A 21,935-nucleotide genomic window follows, 5' to 3' on the forward strand; every position below is an offset into this window, starting at 1 on the left:
CATATAAAACACTTTTATATCTTTCCTAGGAATAATGCCAAACATGTTCACACGTCAAAACTAGTTGCATCCCATTGTCCCTTCGGTTTCTTGAATGGAATAACGGTACACATCTATTAAAGAGAGGCCTCGTTTCTCAAAATAAATAAATTAATAGATAATGGCTTCAACCAACTCAAAGTCACCACGCGTCGCTTCAATAGCGTGTTCTCGTGCACTTCTTCGTGGTTTACTTACGGTCAACTTCAGCGTCTAGTGAGAATATTGAAGTCACTTTGTAAGGCGTGCAAGAATTCAGAATTAACCACAAGAAACGAAGTAATAGGAATGAACGGTCTTAAAGTCTCGGTTTTCTTTAACAATTAAACTCTCCACTCTACACAGAGTCCAATCAAATACACCTAACCACACATTCATGCGAACTCAAAGGAGATTTTGAGAACCAATATTATAATATAACTTATATATATTCATCTTAAGTTTTTAAATGAGATGATGAAATTTTTAAAGATTAGATCTTTTTTCAGGTTTTGCAGTTAAAAAAGAAAATTGCACTTTGAGAAATTTTATCTTTCTTGAAGTTTGATAAGATGAATCTACGCTGGTCAAAATAGAATTGAAAATTCATCTTTATATTGGTAAATCTAACTACCTATAACATATTAAACAAATAGAAGCATTAATTATTCATACTAATAAATTAACATAATATATAGATATATTTATTATATAATATAGTATTTAGTCTAAAATTTTAATGGAAATATTAGTTTTGAATTGTTATTTAATTTTTGTTTTGACAATTTCTAATTACTATGTAACTCATGGTTCTATGGTCATTCACAATTTGCATAGCTCTTCTTGTGTACCCTCTCCTCTCGCCTAGCCAAAACCTTCTTGTGAATCTAATTACAATGAGATATAGGCAGAGATGGGGCTATGGGAAGATCAAAAGACATGACCTCTCATTTCTCATTGCTAAATCTCTTCTCCTATTTTCATTTATTTTAATCATTTATTTTTTTCTCTTTTCCTCATTTTTTTCTTAAATAACACATGTATTGTCCGTTTCTCTTATTTAACCTTTATTAATTGTCGAATTGCACTTAGGTATTGATCATATAACCATTGGTCTTGTTTGAATTCATTTCAAATGACACATCCCCATTGAGAGGCCTTTTGGTCTCCAAAATCTTCTAGGAAACCAATATCTAGATCAAAGTTCCTTCTATCAATTTTTTTAGAATTTAGCGATGCCAGTCTCGTAGCGAGTCGAACCCGCCTTAGCCAGTTCGGGCCTCTCCAACAACAAAGGTGGCCAGGTCAGTGGTCAAGGTGGCACTCCTCTCTAGTGGCATTCCAAGTTTCTATCGTCCTCCAGCTATCCAACTTCCATAGGGCTCTCTTTGCCAGATGACCCAGATTATTACAATCCATGCCCAATGGTCTAGGAGGACCCTCTAGAACACTAAATGGGTGTTGCATGTTCATCAAGATAGCTTCTTCTATGGATTTAATGTCACTTCGTTCTTGACTCTAGTTATGGTTTTGCCTATTTTGATGATATGTAACTGCCAGGAGGCTCTCTGGTTTCTCCCCTATGAGCAGAGGCCTCCACACACTCACCTACACCATCTTTTCTTTCAGCTTTAGGCCCATATCCATGGCCAGTTTCTGTTGAGCTCTAAAGCTCAGAAAATTGTAATTTTGTAACTCATCTATAATACAAAGATATATATATATATATATATATATATATATATATATATATATATATATATATATATATATATATATATATATATATACAAACACACACCTCATTTAAATTTTCTTATTATCTGTTTTAATAACTTTTTACAGAGCAATATTTTGTTGATATAAGTTTTGTGTTTAATCTTATCAATATTACCTTGACCATAAAGCAAAATGAAACAAGTAAAATAATAGAGATATGAGTTATAGAAAAAACATATTGAATCATGTTCGTTCCTTCCAAACAAGACAATAATTTAGGAAAAATATGTGTAGTCATTGTTTACATATTGAATCATGTCCATTATTGTGAAACTAGCCAATGATTTGGGAAAATTGTGTATAGTCATTGTTCATGTAATTCCAGAGCTTTTGCAAGACATTTTGAATTATTCTACAAAAGTACTCAATTAACATTCTCAGACCCATTATTTGTAATGTATTTTGAAGAGAAATTGAGCTCAACTTTCATCTCGATAAGTTGGTTGAAAGAGTGCCTTACAAATAATAAATACAATTTTTGAACCCACTTTTACTTTTAAATAAGGATTTGGGAGGATTCTAATGTTTTAAGCTATAATAATATACAAGATATGTGTTTTGAATAAATCCATCATTGTTTAACCGATGGATCTCTCTAACCATCATCTCAAGAAAGACCCAAACCTAGTCATGTTCAGATTCAATTACGAATTTATGGAATGCATAGGAACCATGTTAACTACTCACTTAAAATTTCTATAGCATGCCAACCCGACCTGACCAGTAAATAGAATGAGTAGAGGTATTGTGTTTCCGACCCAATCTGTTTAGAGAATGATGGAGGAGATGGATTCGTGCAGAGACAGAGAATGAGGAGATGCCCAGACTTGGTTTTCACATTGTTGAACATCACATCGACACATGGCCCGATGCCTCTCTTCGCCACTATATTTCCACCTACAAAATAGATCCATTTTACAAAAATTGAGATTTATTATGAGCATATTAACATTGAACAAACTACATAAAAACTCTCAAAATCAAAATAAAAAATTGTTATGTCACTTTTATTATTTTTATTGGACAACTAAAAGACCCTTCAATCTAACACTATATTCTCATAGGTTATTGTTTGATATCTAATTACTCCATTCTCATATGTTAGTGCTTTATATAGCATATATATGACCCATGGATGGACATTTGAGATTCAACCTTCAAGCTTCAAAATTTAGGGTTCAAGGTGCATGGTGTGGGATTCAATCATGTGAGCTAGGACACATGAAAAACTTTTTCTAGCATGACCAAATGCAATATGTGCTTATGTCAATTTCATCTTGTTCCTAACTTCTTTTAATTTCTTCATTCCAATTTGAAATTTCTTATATGTAATAGATATCTCTCTTGATATCACACACACATACATATATACATGGATATATCTCTCTGTTACTAACACACATATTCACAAATAAATATAGGTAAATTTTTATTTTTCCCATTAAATTGATGGATTTAAAAATTAACTAAAAGTCAATAATGACACATAGATTTTAAAGTTGCTAATATTTGAAAGTTAAAAAAGAAAAATACAGGTAAATATCCATATCTGTCAAATTTAACCATTAGTTCATAGGGACGCAGAGCCAAGCAGGTTAGTTACGTGCTGAAAAGTCTATAGTCTAATTTTATTTTATTTTTCTATGTTTGGGAGGTTATTTAGAAATATTTTTTGGAATTAAATTTGACTAAAAATTAATAAGAATTTGTAATTTTAAAAAACCATAATTCCAATAAAATTCCAACCAAAAATTCTAAAAAAAAATGTTTTTAAAATAGTTAGAAAACACCAATACTCATGTAGGCACCATTTAACATTCAAAGAAAGCCTAAATGCACTTCTTTGTCCCTCGGGAACATCATTGTAATACTCTATACGGTAGCATATTCCAACACCAAAGTCGTTTCGTCCAGATCTTGTATGAAATACCGACAATGAGTTCGCTCACCACACTGAAGGGCAAAAGTCAACCGACCGTTTCTCTATATAACCATTTCATTTGAAAATTTTATCAAACCTTTGAATTTAACAAAGAAAATAACTCTATGTAAAATAAAAATAAAAAATTGATTTCCTTGATTGTAGGATGTCATAAAATCACCTACATTAATACCGGATATAGATTGGCATCCACAAGTGTGTTCCAAGAGAGGAATAAGATTCATACTGCGTATAAAACGTCGTCAAATAATTAATAAAACTTGACTTTTGCTCTTTCATGAGAGCCATGCCACTGAAATAAGTCAAGGCTCAAGACTCATTTAATTAGTAAATCATGCAATGAAAAAGCTGTGTCAAACCAAATTAAAATGAGAAGGTGGAATGGTTATATATCATTAAATTAATGGAATGAAACAAATGCGCATTTTTTTTAAATAATAAAATCATTTTTTTTGCTAAAGCAAGAGACGATCCTCTTATTTCATTAAAACAAAAATAATGTTACAAAATATACAAAAAACCGTCTATCTTCATGGACTCAGGAAATACAAAGGGTATCCTACCATAGACATGGCCCCCCTAAAACAGTCATTATCAAACTCTCAAATTACACAAAAATTGGACTAAATGATTCTCCAACCACGTGGAAAACTCCGATGCCTTCCATCCCCACTGCCCGTAAAATCAACAACATTCTCCCCCGACCAAACTTCACGCGCCAACCACCGGCTGAGGAAAAGGCACCTCAAAAGACTCGTGGAGAAAAATACCTGGCCCCACAGAAGCATCACAGCCATTTCTGACCATAGATCTGGACGACTAGACCCAACAGCCAGGAGCCATATCGTGCTACCAAGCTGACCTAACGTTAGTGAGCGATGGGGGGCGGTATTCCTGACCACCCCCCTGCCACGTGTAGGAAGCCTAATGGGATCGCTACCAAAAATCCAATACCATTTACCACTCAGGAGCCATGCGATCACCTGGAAACTACTTTGTACCCTGTTTTTCGTTCCGAAAGTTGGTTGAAGGGAGATTGTTGTCACCGGGAAACCCGCCAATCTAGACCGATGAACAGCACGATCAATCCCGGCCGTCGAATCGCCTTGCCTGATCCGACGACTGAGAAACATTTCGCACCGCCTAAAATCACTAAACCTTAGCGCTCCCCGCCAACTAGACTAATAACCTGCACGATCAATCCCTGCTGTTGAAACGCATCGTGTGATCCGACGGCTGAGGATCATTTCGCCCCGACTAATTTCCCTGAACATTAGTGTGCAATGAGGGTGGTATTTTAGCCAACCCCACCGCCACGTGTAGCCCTCTGTATGGAATCGCTCCAAATTCGGCAAAACCATTTCCTGCTTGTGAGGGCCGCGATCACCTGAAAACCTCTCCCGGCCCGGTAAACTGATCCTGGACAGAAAACCCCTGGTTTTGCGATTGCCGAGAGTTCCCGGGATCCTACCTATCGTTTCGCTTTCTCTGTCAAAAGCTAGGAAGGACAAAACCCCCGCCAACCAGTCTTTCTTAGACGAACCAGGGCCGCCCGACTGAGTATCCACTGGAATCTCAAAAACAATGCTGACTCGTTTTGTTATGGTTGCAAAAGAACTGCAACCCCCTGAAGACCTGAAAGTAGAAAAAATGAGAAACATAGAACACCTGAATCAACTGGATTCCGTCTCCATGGCCCTACTCCGAAACACAATCTTGTCTTCATCTGCCTAGTCATAACATTTCGCTTTTAACCTACTCTGAGGCATTTCTTGCCAGCCAAAAGCAACCCTGTTCTCTGTGCTGATCACCCCTTGATTGGCAAGAAGATCAGCCAATTTATTTTCCGATCTTCTTACATGTTTAAAGCTAACAGTCCGAAGGCTCTGGAGGTGCTGTTGAATCCATTGAAAGCCCTGGATCAGACGCCAGTTCCTTGAGACTTTTTCCGGCCTTGTGCCCCAGCTGATCCTCTTGACTGATTCGATGATTAACTCCGAATCAGCTTCAACAATCACATTTTGCCGATTATCCTATTTCAGGTAATCTAAGCATTGCTCCATAGCCATCAATTCCGCCATGTTATTCGTGGCTTTTCCTAAATGACAGTAGAAGATGAAAAGTACTCCGCCATGCTCATCCCTTAACACACATCTGTAACCCGCAAAGCTCGGATTGCCCTTTGAAGCCCCATCAATGTTGAATTTCAAAAAGCCCTTGGGGGGAGGATGCCAAAAATCTTGCTCAGAATCCAGGGAGATAACTTTCCTATCCCATCCCTGAGGAATAAGTCCCTGTAGACCTAGATCACCGAGAGTTTTCAAATCCACACCTAAAGGAGGGTTCTTGGGGAGATTTCGCACAATAGTGATTTCGCACAAGGGTGCTTTGTGATGGCCTCTTTTCATTCTTGAAGAGTCTGTTGTTCCTTTATTTCCAGACATTCCAAATAATGAAACTTGGCATGATGGCCCATGCTGAGCAAATAATCCCATTGTCTGAAATGGTTCTTCTCCATCTGTTTAGGGTATTGATGATGCTCCCTTTGTCCCTGTCAATCTGTTGGAAAATGGTGGCAAAAGAATCCCATAAACTGGAGGTGAAGATGCAATTGTTGAGAAGGTGCTCCATAGTTTCCTCTTGGGCTTCACATAGCTGACATCTGGAAGGCCCCAGGACACCCCTCTTCCTGATATTATCCCAGGTCAGGATTTTCTTGTGCTGAACCAGCCACATGAAGAGTTTAATCTTCATCCATCCTTGATGTCTCCATAGGTCTTGCCAAGTCTTATCTAGAGCTTGTGAGTTGAGGTCAAGGAGAATGAGTTTTTCTTCTTTGAGATTAAAGGTACCCTCACTTTTGTTGCCCCATCTTAGCTAATCTTGCTCCCCTGATTTCAAAATCTTCCTTTGCTCTAACATATTTTTTAGAGTCTCTGCTTTAGCCTTCAGGGGGCTTTCATCCCTGAACTCAAAGTTCCTCCAGGTTCTCCATTTTCCACTACTGTTGGTTTGGACCCAAAAGTCTTTTACTTTAGATAACCCTTTAGTATCTGTATCCTCCTTGAGATCCCTCAAGTCTTCCTTTAACAAAATAGGTTCTTGTTGCCATCTGTCCTCCCAGAATAGGGCAAGGTTTCCTTCTCTAATTTCCCAAAAGTTGTTTCCTTGGACTAAGCCCCTGTTGTCCAAGGCATTATTCCAAATGTGAGAGCCCTTGTTATATCCTAACATTCTTATTAGATCATTTTTTTGCCACATGTGTGCATATTTTTCTTTCCATATCTTTGCCCATTGTGCCTCAGGCTCTTTAACCCATTGCCACCATAATTTAGCTCCTAAAGCCTTACTTAGAATCTCAGGATCATCCAGACTGAGTCCTCCATAGTTTTTGGGTTTGCAAATTTTTTCCCATGCTACCAAGGCCCATTTCTTTCTTTCTTCCCCCTTGCCCCAAAGAAAGTCTCTTTGCACGTTTCTAAATTGCTGTAGAACACCCTTGGGGGCTGGGAGAGCTGATAGCATGAAGACTGGAATTGATTGAAGGACAGCCTTGGTTAGCACCAACCTTCCAACCAAATTTAAAGATCTGAAAGTCCATTTCCTAATCTTATCTTGCAGTTTGCTAATCACTGGCTCCCAGATGCTCTTGTGAAAAGGCTTGGCCGTTAGAGGGACTCCCAAATATTTTGAAGGGAGGATCTCCCTTTGAAAGCCCAAAATTCTTGAAATATTTCTCTGAATAGCAATGTGAGTATTGAAGAAAAAAATCTTAGATTTGGAGAGATTAACTTCCATACCTGAAGCCATGGCGAAGTCTCTCAGGATTTGCTTATAAGCTAGAGCTTCTTTGACTGTGGGGATGCCCTGCAGCATGGTATCATCCACAAATTGTTGATGTGTTAAAGCTTGACCATCTTCAGTAAGTTGGAGACCTTTGACTTTACCAACTTCTTTAGCATGCTTGATAGATCTACCCAACCCTTCCATCATGAGAATGAAGAGAAAGGGAGAGAGTGGATCTCCCTGCCTGAGGCCTCTTGAAGGAATAAAAGTCTCTGAAGGAGAACCATTAACAAGAATTGAAAAACTAGGAGAAGTTACTAGGGCCATTACCCATCTGATCCAATTGTGATCAAACCCAAAAGCCATGAGAACTTTTCTGATATAGTTCCAATTCAGCTTATCATAAGCTTTGGCTATATCCAACTGCATGATCATTCCAGCTTTCCTCTTGCTTGTTAGTGAGTGCACCACCTCATGAGCTTGAATTATGTTGTCGAGGATTTGCCTACCTTCCACATATCCAGATTGTTCCCCCGACACCAGGGTGGGGAGAAGAGGTTTGAGTCTATTGGCCACAACCTTGGATATTATCTTGTAGACCACATTGCATAGGGCAATGGGTCTGAACCTATCAGGAGTAAGAGCTAAATCATGTTTAGGGATCAGGGCAATAAAGGTGGTATTTAGCACTTTCAGAATGGTTTTGTCCCTCCTAGAGTCTTCCACTACATTCAGAACATCCTATTTTACAATATTCCAGCAAGCTTTGAAGAAATCAACATTGAAACCATCTGGACTTGGTGCCTTACCATTTTGCATTTCTTTTAGGACCTCACTGATCTCCTCTTCCGATACTGGTCTATTAAGGTTGAAATTGTCCTCATTGGAAACCAACTTTGGTATATGTCTTGATATAACCCTAATAGATTGTTCCCTATCTGAACAGGATTCCTAAGCAATACCACGAAAGTGCTGAACCAGCACTGTTGCTATTTCTTCATGAGAATGAAGAAGATTACCTCCTTCATCCTTGATAGAAGAAATCTTGTTGTGAGCTCTATTCGCCACAGTGGATCTGTGGAAAAACTTGGTATTGTGTTCTCCTTCTTTTAGCCATTGCACTCTGGATTTTTGCCTCCAAAAAATCTCCTCTTGTTTACAGAAGTTCTCCCATTCTTGTTGATACTTGGTTGCCTGCTCATTTCTATCCTTATCAAAACCCTCCCTGATAAGGGTTTGGTTGAGTTCCTGCATTTTTCCCTCAACAGATTTTTTTTCCTTCAAAAATATTACCAAACTCCTTCTTGTTCCACTCCTTGAGCCTGAGTTTGATATGTTTTAGTCTTTTTTGGAGTAGGAACATGCTTGTGCCTTGAATGTTTAATTCTTCAGCCCACCAGATGGCTATGTTGTTGGCGAAATTTGGGTGGGAAAGCCAGATGTTTTCAAATCTGAAAGGTCTATTCCTGGGGGTACCAATGCCCTGCATTTCCAGTTGCACGGGCCAGTGATCAGAGCCTCCAAAGGGGAGAACTCTTGCAACTATGTCCTTGTCCTTGAGCATAAGATCCTCTGAGATAATGAATCTATCTAATTTGGAAGCCACCTGAGACTCTCCTCCTCTTTTATTGTTCCAAGGTACCATTACTCATAACAATATCCACTAACTTCATATTGTCTATGAAAGATTGGAAAGCACAAGAATCTTTATTTAGAGTTCTGGTGCCCCCTTTTTTCTCCGACAAAGATTTGATCATATTGAAATCACCCCCCAAGATCCAAGGGATACTTGCATGTCTTTCCCTGAGATCTTGCAGGGAATCTAAAAGCTTGAGTTTGCCATCCATTCTTTGGGGACCATACACATTCGTAACTAGGTAGACTTCCTTATCTCCCACTGGCTGTATGACCACTGATAGATAATCCCTCACTGCCTATGCATCTATAATGCCAATTTTTTGGGGGTTCCAAAGTGTGAGAATACCACCTGTTGTATTCTCTGCTTTGACTTCCAGAAACTCAAATTTATTGAGCCATTTACTGTGAATCTCTTTTATTTTCTGAATGGAACATTTAGTCTCCTGGATGAAGATTACATCCGGTGCTGCTTGTTTCATTCTATTACTAAGTAACCTTTGTTTTCTTTTACTGCCTAGGCCTCTAATATTCCAAGAAGTGAACTTCATTATTAAAGATTTGTAAAGGAGTAATTGGATAGGTCTTTCATCTTACCTGAGTCTATCATTAGCTTTCCACATTCCATCAAAAGCTCGTTCTGCTTTTTCCTACCTCTTTTCTTTCCTGGGTATCTGGGTGCCAAGCCCGGTGTGGTTTTCATAGCTTTCACACCTTCGTTGCTCTGCCTTTCATGATTCCCTTGCTTTTCCAGCCCTGTGGTCTGAGTTTTCCATAAGAACAGTTGTTGAACTCTATTGAACTCCTCTGGAGGTAACGAATCCACTCCCTCCCTAGTTCCTTGTTTCAAAAATCCTTCTAGATCTAGATTCTCTTTCTCAAGAATCTCCTATAGCTCGTGGTCTTCCATTTCCATCTCACTCTGGGTCATTTCCAGATCCATCTCCAATTCTGTGTCACTCATCATTTCTTCTTTCTATTTGTTAATGGTTTGTGTTTGCTCATCCTCTTCTTCGTTCTCCTCGTTCACTAGAGTGTCTCCCTTGGCCTGATCGGCTTTCGTTATCCCCTCTTCCTCTTCTAGTGCTTGAAACCTGTTTTGACTGGCTTGTTGCCTTTCATTTTGATGTGTCTTCGATCCCCTCTTGCTCCCTTTTCCTTTCTGGACCACTTTGTGAAAGCTTTCAATGTCTTTCATGGTGTTGGTTTTACTATTATTTTCAATTTTACTGAGAGGGCAATCTCTGAATAGATGCCCATGCTCATGACATTTACGACATCTGAATGGGATGTGCTCATAATCCACTATTTGTACCCATTCTTCATCAAACACTTCCAATATTACCTCATCCGGTAGAGCTCCAGAAAGATCGATCTCCACACATATTCTTGCAAAGGATGTGTATTTTCCCTATCTAGTGGCCTCAGAAGCTTTGACAAAACACCCTAACTTATTTCCTATGGCATATAGGGATTCCAGTTGCTAGTAATCCAGAGGTAGAGAGTAGAGTCTTACCCAAACCGTGACCAAAGTAAAAGTTTCACGTTCTGGGACAAAATTCATGATCCAAGGTCTCATATACAAGCCTGTTGTTGCATAAAAGTAGGGCCCTCCTTCAAACACTCTGTCCTTATCTTCAATGTTTGCAAAGACTACAGTAAAGAATCCCTTTGACCCAAGATGTAGTTCTATGCTTCCTTTTGGTTTCCAGTGGTATTTAATCCATGTTTGTAATGCTTTTTCAGTGGGCCATAAACCCATGAACTTACAAATGATTGCATAAGTCTGCATGTGGTCCCTATGCGCCTGCAGAGTAGGATCATTCAAAACAACTCTAGGAGTGATAGTAGTCTTGGGTTTGCATGGTCCCCTTTGAGTTTTGTCTTTTGTGCCCTGTTCCTTGTCCTCTTCCTTGCTTTCTTTATTGTTGTTATTCTCCTTAGATTTAGAGCCCTCCTGCTCCTTTTCTCTGTTTCTTTGCTTTTCAGCTAAAGGATCTCTATCCTCTTCTATTGGTTTTTTTCCTCTGCTAGCCACTACCTGCTTGTAGGAGGGAGTGGAGCTCCCTCCTTTACGGCCTTCCATGGAGAACAAACTCTGCTAAACTATAACCCTAGCTCCAAAATCACCCTCCTGCTCCCGCGCCCAACCAATTCATCTAAATAATAAAATCATTTAAAAAACTAAATAATAAAATTAATAAAATATATAAAATTTAAAATGGAACATTGATATATTTGAAAATTTAAAATAATTATTAATATAAATTTCATTTTATTTGAAATGTATATATAAATTATCATTTTGGTTTACATCATAAAAATATATTTTTTTAATATAGTTAAAAAAGATTGACTTTAAAAATGTTTAACAAAAACAAGAAGAATGACAATGTACATGAGGCATACTAGAGGTTAATTTAGTCAAAGTCAATGTTAAGAAAAAATATGAAGAATGTAAAAAAGGCATGTTAAAGGCCAACCCAATCAAACTGAATGTTAAACAAAAGAAAGAAGAATAGCAATGTAAAGGAGGCATGTTCGAGGTTAACCTAGTCAAATTAAATATTAAGCGCACATTAGATGTGCACACTAAATAAATATATTCTCCTTAGAGAATATGATTGACATTAGGGAAGGGGTGAATAAAATTACATGATGCTCCCTCATGTTGGGGATGCTTAATGATGATGTTGATCTTATATATTGATTTACTTATGATATGTTATTAAGGTTGCTAGTTTTGGATAAGTATTTTTCTCATCAAATATGTTTAAAACTTCTATATATAATTTTCCCCAAACAACCAATTTTTATCTCATAAACCTAATCTATTTTTTTGTTTCCGAAAGACCATTATTTTACTTGAACATCTTTAGTTTACTTATAGGTTATTAATAAGTGTAAGAACTCATTGTGTACCATCTTTTCTATTATTGCAGAACATTTTTTTCCAATTAAGCATGAACTTGAGTCTCCTAATAGCTATTATCAAGTTGGATTTTATGGCTCATGGGCAATTCCTAGTTTAAGTATAAATGTGCACATGATTGTAGAGTTGAAATTAGAGAGTGATGTTTGATTTAACTAGAATTAGTTTCATATGGATTACACTCCAATAATTGAAGATATAATTTTTTTAGGGAGAAATCTTTAAAATTATTGTTGATTACAAAAGAATATTGAAATTTTAATGATCCATAATCCAAGAAATTATATATATATATATATATATATATATATATCATAACTTCTCTAGCCCCAAGGGTTAGCTCAGTTGGTCAAAATCAGTGCCTCGCCGTTCGGGAGGTCACAAGGTCCATTCTGCCTGAAGCCCTTGGGGTTAGGCCTTGCTAGTGGGCCGCGGGGCTAGATTCCCTTCGAGGTCAATCAGCCCAGATTTTTCCGTGGACATAGTGACCACCCGTTGACCAAGGTGTCCGTGAACCACATCAAATATATATATGTATATATATATATATATATATATATATATATATATACATATATATATATATATATATATACATATATATATATATATACATATATACATATATATACATATATACATATATATATATATATATATATATATATATATATATATATATACATATATATACATATATATATATATATACACACACACACACACACACACACACACACACACACATATATATATATATATATATCATAACTTCTCCATATTCTATTAATGACAAAACCCTTAAAGTTAGGAAACACATTACAATGAGTATTTTTTTGAAGGAATCCGTGTTTACTTCTAGCTAACCTGAGAACCTTAATGATAACAACCTCCTAACTACCTAGTGGACCTTCTTTAACAAGGCCACATTATAGTTATTCCATACTAACTATTATAATGGACCTTATTTAATAATAACAAACATAGTGGACCTATTATTCCTTACATTTAATGGCCTCCACTATTATTACTCAAATAGGCCTTTTCGCTCCCCCATTACACCCCTAAGGAGGATCCCAACACTACACTGCTCTTAGAAAATTATTTCTCTTAATGCTTGTTCTGAGGAGATACAACCATGAACTAGGGTTCCATGGAAAATTATTGACCACAATGTTGAAGTAGGTCAAGGAACTAGGGCCCATGTACAAGTGCTAGCCACCATGTTGTAGTAGTCCAATAAACTCCATAATAAACTTGATTCCCCATGTATGAGTGTGAGATGTAAGTTTGAAATAATCATTGTCCATGTGCAAGTACTAATTGCAATGTTGAAATAACCTTAATCATGATGGGGGGGTTGAAGTGTGCATCACAGTAATAATAGTGGAGGTCATTCAAAGTAAGGTGGACAAGTTTCATTATGTTTATTATTATTAAATAAGGTCCACTATGGTAGTTAGTATTGAGTAGCTAGCCTCATTATATAAAGTCTCTTAGCTAGTGAAGATGTTATTATTATTAAGATTCTCTTATTATCTCTACATACATATGGGGTCCTCCTTCTGGAAGGCATGAAATAATATTGTATTTGGAGATCAACTCACTGAGAGGTTGCCCTACCTTAAGAGGGAATTAAACATCACCAAATTCCTTCCATAAAAGGATCATTGCAAGGTGTTTTCCTACCTTGAGCATTTTGATATCAATACATTATGGAGCATTTGTGATACCTATTATGTAATTCAATTTCTTTGATAAATGATCATAATACTTAATCCTTATTTTTCCTCCCCTTCATGCCTACCTCAACACACTCAACTCATTCCCTCCCCTTCTTTTCCTTCCCTCTCTTGGCCTTCCCCTTCCTAAAATTCCCATAAATAACTTAGGGTTCCCTTTGTTGACCTTGAAAGGGTCCCATGTTTTAACATGGTTTTATCAAGTTTAATGAAGACTTATTCTTTGTAGGATATCTCTATGGCTTTCTTGAACCTCCCATTATAATATTTGGCCACATCTTACCTTAGTATCACTTAGACACTCATAATTTCTTAGTTCTTCTCTAGTCTTCTCCCAATTTTCCACACTATTTCACATCCCACTCATCCTTCCTTTGTCCCTTGAATGTTGGGGGTAATCCCCACCCCTCTTCCTTAGCTACTCTTTCTTGGCCCCTTTTTATTCATTTTAATTTGGTTACATTATCTATGGATGGGTCCCCTCTAAGCCATTATTTGAAGTATGACCTTACTAAAGATAATTTATACATATATAAGATCAACTATCACTTCTTTGATTTTTCTCTTGAGATGTCCCCATTGGTTGTTCCATTATGTATCCCACAACTATGAAGCCCCTTTTGTGGTAGCACCATATCCTCCTTCGCTTCCCTTACCTCCATGGGAATAACTTTTCCATTGGTCTCCTCTATGATCACATTGACCCTATGTTGATGTATGTCACCTCTTTTACTCACATTAACTCAATGTTGATGTATGTTGCTTCCCATGCTTGCACTAACTCTAGGTCATCATATGTTAGCTCCATACTTGCGATGGATCTAGATTAATGTATGTCATCTCTTTTTCTCATGTTCTCTATATTACCACATGTTTCATGGGACTCACATTATGTCCTCAGTTACTATATGGTGCCTCCATGACCATAATAATCTCAAACTAGTGTATGTTACCTCTCATGCTTAGACTTACTCTTGGTTATGAGATGCCATCTTCATGCTCATGGTGACTCTAGATTATTCTATTCCACCTCTTGTGCTCATACTCTCCATATTGTTATATGTTTGCTGGGACTCACACTATGTCCTCAACTAGTGTATGATGCCTCCATGACCATGATAATCATAGATTAGTGAATTTCACCTCTCATGGTCCCGCTAAATTCAAATTACAATATATTTCCTTCATTCTAGTGAAACCTTGGATTAGTGTATGTCACCTCTCCTTTTCACATTAGCTCTTAACTAGAGTATGTCACATCATGATGTTTTTCAATGTCATACTAGAATCATATTTTTTCTTCTCATTCTTTTGTCAGAGTCATCTTAGCATTGTTACCTCCCACCTTTCCCTTTCCTTGAAAGTTGGTATTTCTATTCCTACCCCACTCACAACAAGTTGCTAACCATTATGGGGTGATTACTTATCTCACCTTATCACATGACCACATCACTATGCCTTGCCTATAGGAAGGTGCAAGTATGTCAATTTTAATCTAACTCCTTATTGTTGCTACTACTTTTATAGTCAAGATGATATTATTATCTTTAGAATCACTCATGCTTTACTCTCGTGTTTTAGTGATTGTTCCATTGACATAGTAATTAACTAGTTGATCTCTTATCTCATAGTATATTTATTCTATCTTCTACATGATATTTAGGGTTATATTTTGTTATCTTATTAGATTACTTTTAATATATTGCTTGCTATTGTTTTACATTGTAATCAAGCTTGTGTGTTCCCTTATCAAATCATTATTCCTTAACACATATCTCTTGCTTGTTGATCCTTCTTTATCTTTAAGCTTTTTCTTGCTTGGCATCATGCTAACACATTTTGCACTCCTTGTAGTTATAACTTGTGTTGATCCTAGGGGAATGTGGGCCTTTATACATACCATGGGATATATAAGCCTGATCGATGGAATATTCCCCCATGATCAAGGCATTGGCCTACATTCTAAGGATCCTATATTACTCTTGTGCACTTTCTTGCTTCTTCCCTTCCTTGGAACTCGATGTTATTCCCATCCCACAAATAAGGACTCTTATAAAGTGGGAAAAATGTAGTGTATGACATTTACACATGGGCACTCACATATGCCTACCCACTTGGAGGTGCCTTATGTGATCCACTCATGTGTGTATTCACATGTGACCAACATAACGATGTCATGACACCTCTCACCCACTATTCTAAGATGATGGGTCACCTTCTTGGAGTCTGTTTCACCTTAAGATAGATATGGGACATCATTTGAATTTCTAACACTTGGGTGGGTTCCTTACGTCCTTATTTTCATTTGGCTTCCAATCATTAGTTACTAGTTTGACTTATTTTGACCCCTTGGGCCATCCATTTAGAGCAATCCCTAACCTCATGGGTCTATTTGGGGACACAAACCCCACAACTTCTATCCTTAGTCACTTAGGATGCTTTAGTTTGGGTTCGGAGCTTCTCAAACCCATTTGAGACTTGTTAGTTATAGAGTCAACTTGGGCCAAACCCGTAGAAATTCTTCAAAAATTTTGGTGTTATTCATACCATAGATTTCCTTTGGGTACTTCAACTATAGTATCCATAAGTCACATAATGGATGGTCACTTTGGGCCTTAAAACATACCAACACTGTGACACAATCAAGAGATCTTTATGATGGTTTTGTATTTGCTAATGGCTACATAGAGAGTCTTTCATACCTTGAAGTTGCTCCTCTTTCTATAACATTCTATTCCTCTTTGTAAAATCTTTTGATTTCTCACAATATCTATTATTATATTTGAAATCCCATAAATACATGATTAGGTTTGTTGTTGATCTCCTTCCTCCCTTTCAAAAATTTGGTATGATAAGGAAAGCCCGTTATGGCGTGACATGTAAATAATGTTTAACTAAACTAACGCAAACTTGAACTTATCATAATAACTATTATATAAATTAATGATTTTGAATTTTTCTTCTCTACAAATATTGCAGAACTTGGTTGATTGATTAATTAATTAATTCTATATAATAAATAATATAATATAATATAATATTCGGAACATTAGATATACATAATATTAAGAACATAAGAAAATGAAAAAAAATAATATAATGGAATAATGTTGAAGGCATATAAAGAAACATTAGATATGCTTAATATTAAGAACATAAGAAAATAAAGAAAAATAATATAATGAAATAATGTTGAATGCATATAAAGAAACAACTCAATAGGTACTTTATTTTTGAGATTTTATTAATAAGCATTGAATCGTTATTAAGAATTTGAGATGGGATGAGAAACTTCAATAAAAGTTCAGTAAGGTTTGGTTCCTGCATTTCTTTGGAAAACAAAAAAACGACGATGTACGTCAAATCATATGAATGCCATTTTATATGTGTACAAATATTAACGCATTTATAGTCGTAGCAACGTCAAAATCATTAAAATATTATCCTTCCGATATATTATTGAGCTGGACGACTTTTGTGGATAGTTAAAAATAGTTGGAATTTGGGTAAAAGAAATTAACAAATTTTGTAGAAAGAATATTTAAATTATGTTTTTGATAATGGAAATGGATTCAGCATCATCGAAAAATTTTGGATACCTAAAATCTTAGAATTTGATAGCTATAACCTAGATTTACAAAATGTCTAGAACAATTTATCAAAATATTACCTAAATTTCCATAATTTTCAAGAAAAAAAATAATCTATTTAAATTGAACTTCGGATGAAAGCTCAAAGATAACTACTACCACAACAGACAATATAAGTGCGCAAGATATTCAGATGTGGAATGGTGTACTCATTTTATTTCAGAATGGATAAAGCTTTTTACAGAGAGATTCTTTACAAAGATTGACTATCTTCGCATTTATCGGGCTTTATGTTTTCCGCAAGGAACAAGCAATACCGAAGGCTACCTGGTGAAAGATAGGCTCTGCCTCAGAATGTGACTTTGATTCATATACAGACTGAATGATTTTCTAAAATGATTCAGCCACTTTAGGTTCTCACAAGCGTCAAGCACTGATGCGCAGGCTCCTAAATCACCTAAGGACTTGAGTTCTTCTCGTGATGCAAGCAGATCAGACTGAACGTCCGCAGACGCAGAGCAGGAGAGGCACTCGACACAAAGACTCACTTAGACTCAAATTGACTCCGAATGCCTCAACAATGAGCCTTACCCTCATTATATAGGAAATGAGAGGAGACAAACATTACTGTAGGCCAACAGTGGACTGACAGAAAGGTGGATAGAATCATTGTTTTCGGATAAGGCTAGGGCAACGTCCGCACAAAGATTCCAGTCCGGAACGGTGGATGGAATTATTGCTTTCGGGTAATGCCAGAGCGATATTTGTACAAGGATTCTTGTCCGAAAAGTAAATTTTATGGAAAGTGATTTTTGACATAACAAAGTGGATACTTTTTATCAAAGCCCACGAGAAAATATTTAAAACAAGGTGATGCTTTTCATAAAAGCCCACGGGAAAGCATAATGCATAAACTATTTACATAGTGGAGGCTTTAGTACAACAAAGCCCATGAGAAATCTGGTCACAATTAAGCCCTTGTGACTGGTACTCATTATTACAATATGGATGCTTTTCTCGGAAAGCGCATATGAACCGTCAGAATATTGTCAACCTGGGGAATCATGTGAACCGTCAGAATATTGTCAATACAGGGAATCTATCTCTTTTATACAACATTTCATCCCAGGCTTTAGTGTATATCCTACGGACGATCATTGGTTTTCCTAAGACAATCTGGTATTGTACTTTAGTTAAAACAAGCCACTCCATATGTTCTCTCATATATTCTTCAAGTGAATTGTTGTAAGGAGTTGACCTGTAAATTGTCCATTCACCTTCTGTCATTTCTTTGACAGTTTTGTATATGGGGTGAATGCATTTTGGAAGGTTTTGTTGATTACATATTTTGCAATGGGGTTTACAATATTGTTCATGCCATACTGGGTCCATTGCGGTCCTGCTAACACCATAATCAGTCCACCAATCTCTAAACCATTTACATTGCTGATACCCTTGATAATGGCCAATGGTGCTGAACTTTAATTTGGTGTAGTGCGTACCTAATTTGTTGTCGACATTGAGGAAGTCCCACCAGAGCTGTTTATATTCTGAAAAATTGTACACCGTATATGGAAAAATGATCTTTGGGTCATTTCTTGGCCATCTGGCAGCAGGTTGAGTTCGAACATGTCCTGGCTCATTCCAGAGATCTCTTGTCCTGTAGATGCAGACATATCTTTCATGTATGCTCGTGCTGGGTCCACCATGATACCAAATAGTGGCAATATCATGAAAATTCTGTTCTAAAGCTCTCTGTGCATTGTCGACATATCTCCTTGCTTTATCATAAATCATGTCATGAATCCACTTGCCTCCTTTAGGGTACACTTTTCTTTCTGGGAAAAAATGTTGGATGTCAGTGTGGGGTTGCAAGTTGGCATCCAATACTTTCGTATTTCTTAACTGCCAAGTGGGTCTCCAATTTCTCTTGTATTCTTCCCAGTCTTGGTCATTTGGGATAGTCCTTAGTACTTCTTGTTTCTGGTGTTGGTCCCACTCAGTGATGATCATCATGACATGATCTCTTGCTTCAATATATTCCCTGCTAAGAAAGTTAGGGAGACTGTTTTCTACACCTTTAATGTGTTCCACCTGAAAATCAAAGTTTGCAAAAAGAGCTTGCCATCTGGCAAACTTGGCTTCTCCGGCCTTCTTGATGTCCTTTGTTAATACCTTCTGCAAAGCAGATGCATCAGTTCTAAGCAGAAAATATTTATTAATGAGATAAACTTCAAACTTACTGATGCAATTCCATGCTACCTTGACTTCTTTTTCTATTGTGGAGTAGTTCAGTTCGGTTGGGTTCCATACTCCAGATGCAAATTGGACCAATTGTTCATCCTTTCGAACCTTTTGCTTTAAAATTCCACCCCATCCAATATTACTTGCATCTGATTCTAAAATTTGATATGCAAGATCATCATCAACATATAAAATAAGAAAAGATTTTACCTTGGCCTTAATATTCTGGACTGCCTTTGTATGGAACTCTATCCATTCTGGAGGATTCTTCTTTAGCCTTTTATTCAATATCCTTCTGTCACTGGCACGGTCCTGATAGAAGTTGTTGACATAATTGAGGCAACCTAAGAACCTTTGCAGTTGGTTCTTGTCTGTTATGACATCTGGAAATTTGTTTGCGAATTCTGATGCATGTTTCTGCAAAGAAATCTACCCATTGCAGATTGTATGTCCTAAAAACTTGATAGTGGTTTGGAAAACCTCTATCTTCTTTTTACTAAGCACTAAGCCATTGTGCTTAACTAAGTTCTTAAATATATTTACATGCTTAAAATGCTCCTGAATATTTTTGGAAAATATCAATACATCATCTATATATACAATAAGCCAATCAAAATATGGCTTAAAAATATTTTCCATTACCTTTTGGAATTTTGATGGCGCATCCTTGAGATCAAAAGGCATGACATTCCATTCGTAATGTCTTGCTGGTATGTTGAAGGCAGTCTTGAATTTATCTTTTTCAGAAATGGCTACTTGCCAAAATCCTGCTTTCAGATCAAACTTAGAGAAGATCTTGGCTCCCGCTATTCTTCTGATTAAATCTCCTTTATGGGGTATTGGATAGGTCTCATCAGCTAAAACTGAATTTAGAGGCTTATAATTGATGAATAGCCTCGGGATGCCTCTGATCTGTTTATCTCTCTTGTTTACGTAGAACCCATAACAGTTCCAAGGACTATTTGATTCTCTGATCAATCTTATATTAAGGAGCTGCTGAATTTCTTGTTCGCAAAGATCTCTGTATTCTTTGCTCATGGGTATTGCTCGGCTCTTACAAGTCTTACTAGCATATCCTTCCTTGTAAGGGAGCTCAACCGTGTGCTGCTTCATATGACAAAATGCATTAGGTTCTTCCGAGCAGCATTCTTCCTCAATCTGTCTCTTCAAATCTCCAATCTTGCTCTTTATTTGGGATAGTTTAAGCTGTTCTTATATTCTAAGAGTAGATTTTAGATCTTTTAGAGCTTATAATTTGGCTTCAGCTTTATCCAAATCCTGCACAGTTTGAACCATTGTGGAGATTCTTGGATTAGAAATATATGGAAGCTCAATTTTCTTCCTAGTCCCTTTAAATGTGGGGACTGATATAAATATCCAACTTTTCCTCCTTTGAGTCTGAGCGACCCATGAGGTTCTACTGCTGCAAGAAAGACATTGCCAAGTATGCAGTCTACTGGAATGTTGACTACTGCAAATTTCAAATAGACACAGTGAGTATCAAAACAGAGAGAGGCTTTGGGTACCTCATATTGGAGCTTTTTGTTACCCAAACCTACTACCTTTCTTTCTGCAGCAACCCAATATTTTGCTGGAATGTTCTTCATATTGAGGATATTTATGTCTGCTCCAGAATCTAAAAGAGAAACCATTTCAAACATTTGCCCTCTTATGCAGACATTTACTTTGACATGATGTTGCTGATATGAGATGGTTAATAATCTCATATCTCTGAATCCAAAATTTGGATCCTTCATTCCTTCAGCAACTTGGACTTCTTGATTACTGCTGTATGGAGCAGTATCCCATGGCCGATCCTTACCTTCTTCTTCTTTTGCCATCTGTTTATCTTTCTTCAGTTCTGCAATTTGAGCTTTTATTGCGGAAATTTCTGCCTTGAGACTGTGAATCTCACAGCTTGCTTCGCCTAGAGTAAGTGATCTCACTCTTTCAAGTTTTTGTTGATGCCTTTGATATGATTTTTTGTTTCTTTCATATGAAGCATCAATAAATAAAGGCTTCTTACCTGAACTGTTTGAAGCTTTTGATTTGAGCTGATCCATAAAGGCTTCAGTCAGGGGGTTTTTCATTTCTCCATCCTCCATGGCTCTTATTTGAGATAGGATCTTCAACTCATCTTCTTTTGTCGCGGCCATGAGTACTTTTTCCTTCTGGGGCTTAGAATTTTCTTTTTCTTCACTGGAGTCACTATAAAATTTTGAGTCAGAATCATAGTGAACTTGACATGCGCATTCTTCAGATTCAGA

The sequence above is a fragment of the Pinus tabuliformis genome, chromosome 9 (assembly GCF_031772625.1).
Source record: "Pinus tabuliformis cultivar Carrire ecotype Pingquan chromosome 9, CPIR1, whole genome shotgun sequence".
Taxonomy (NCBI): domain Eukaryota; kingdom Viridiplantae; phylum Streptophyta; class Pinopsida; order Pinales; family Pinaceae; genus Pinus; species Pinus tabuliformis.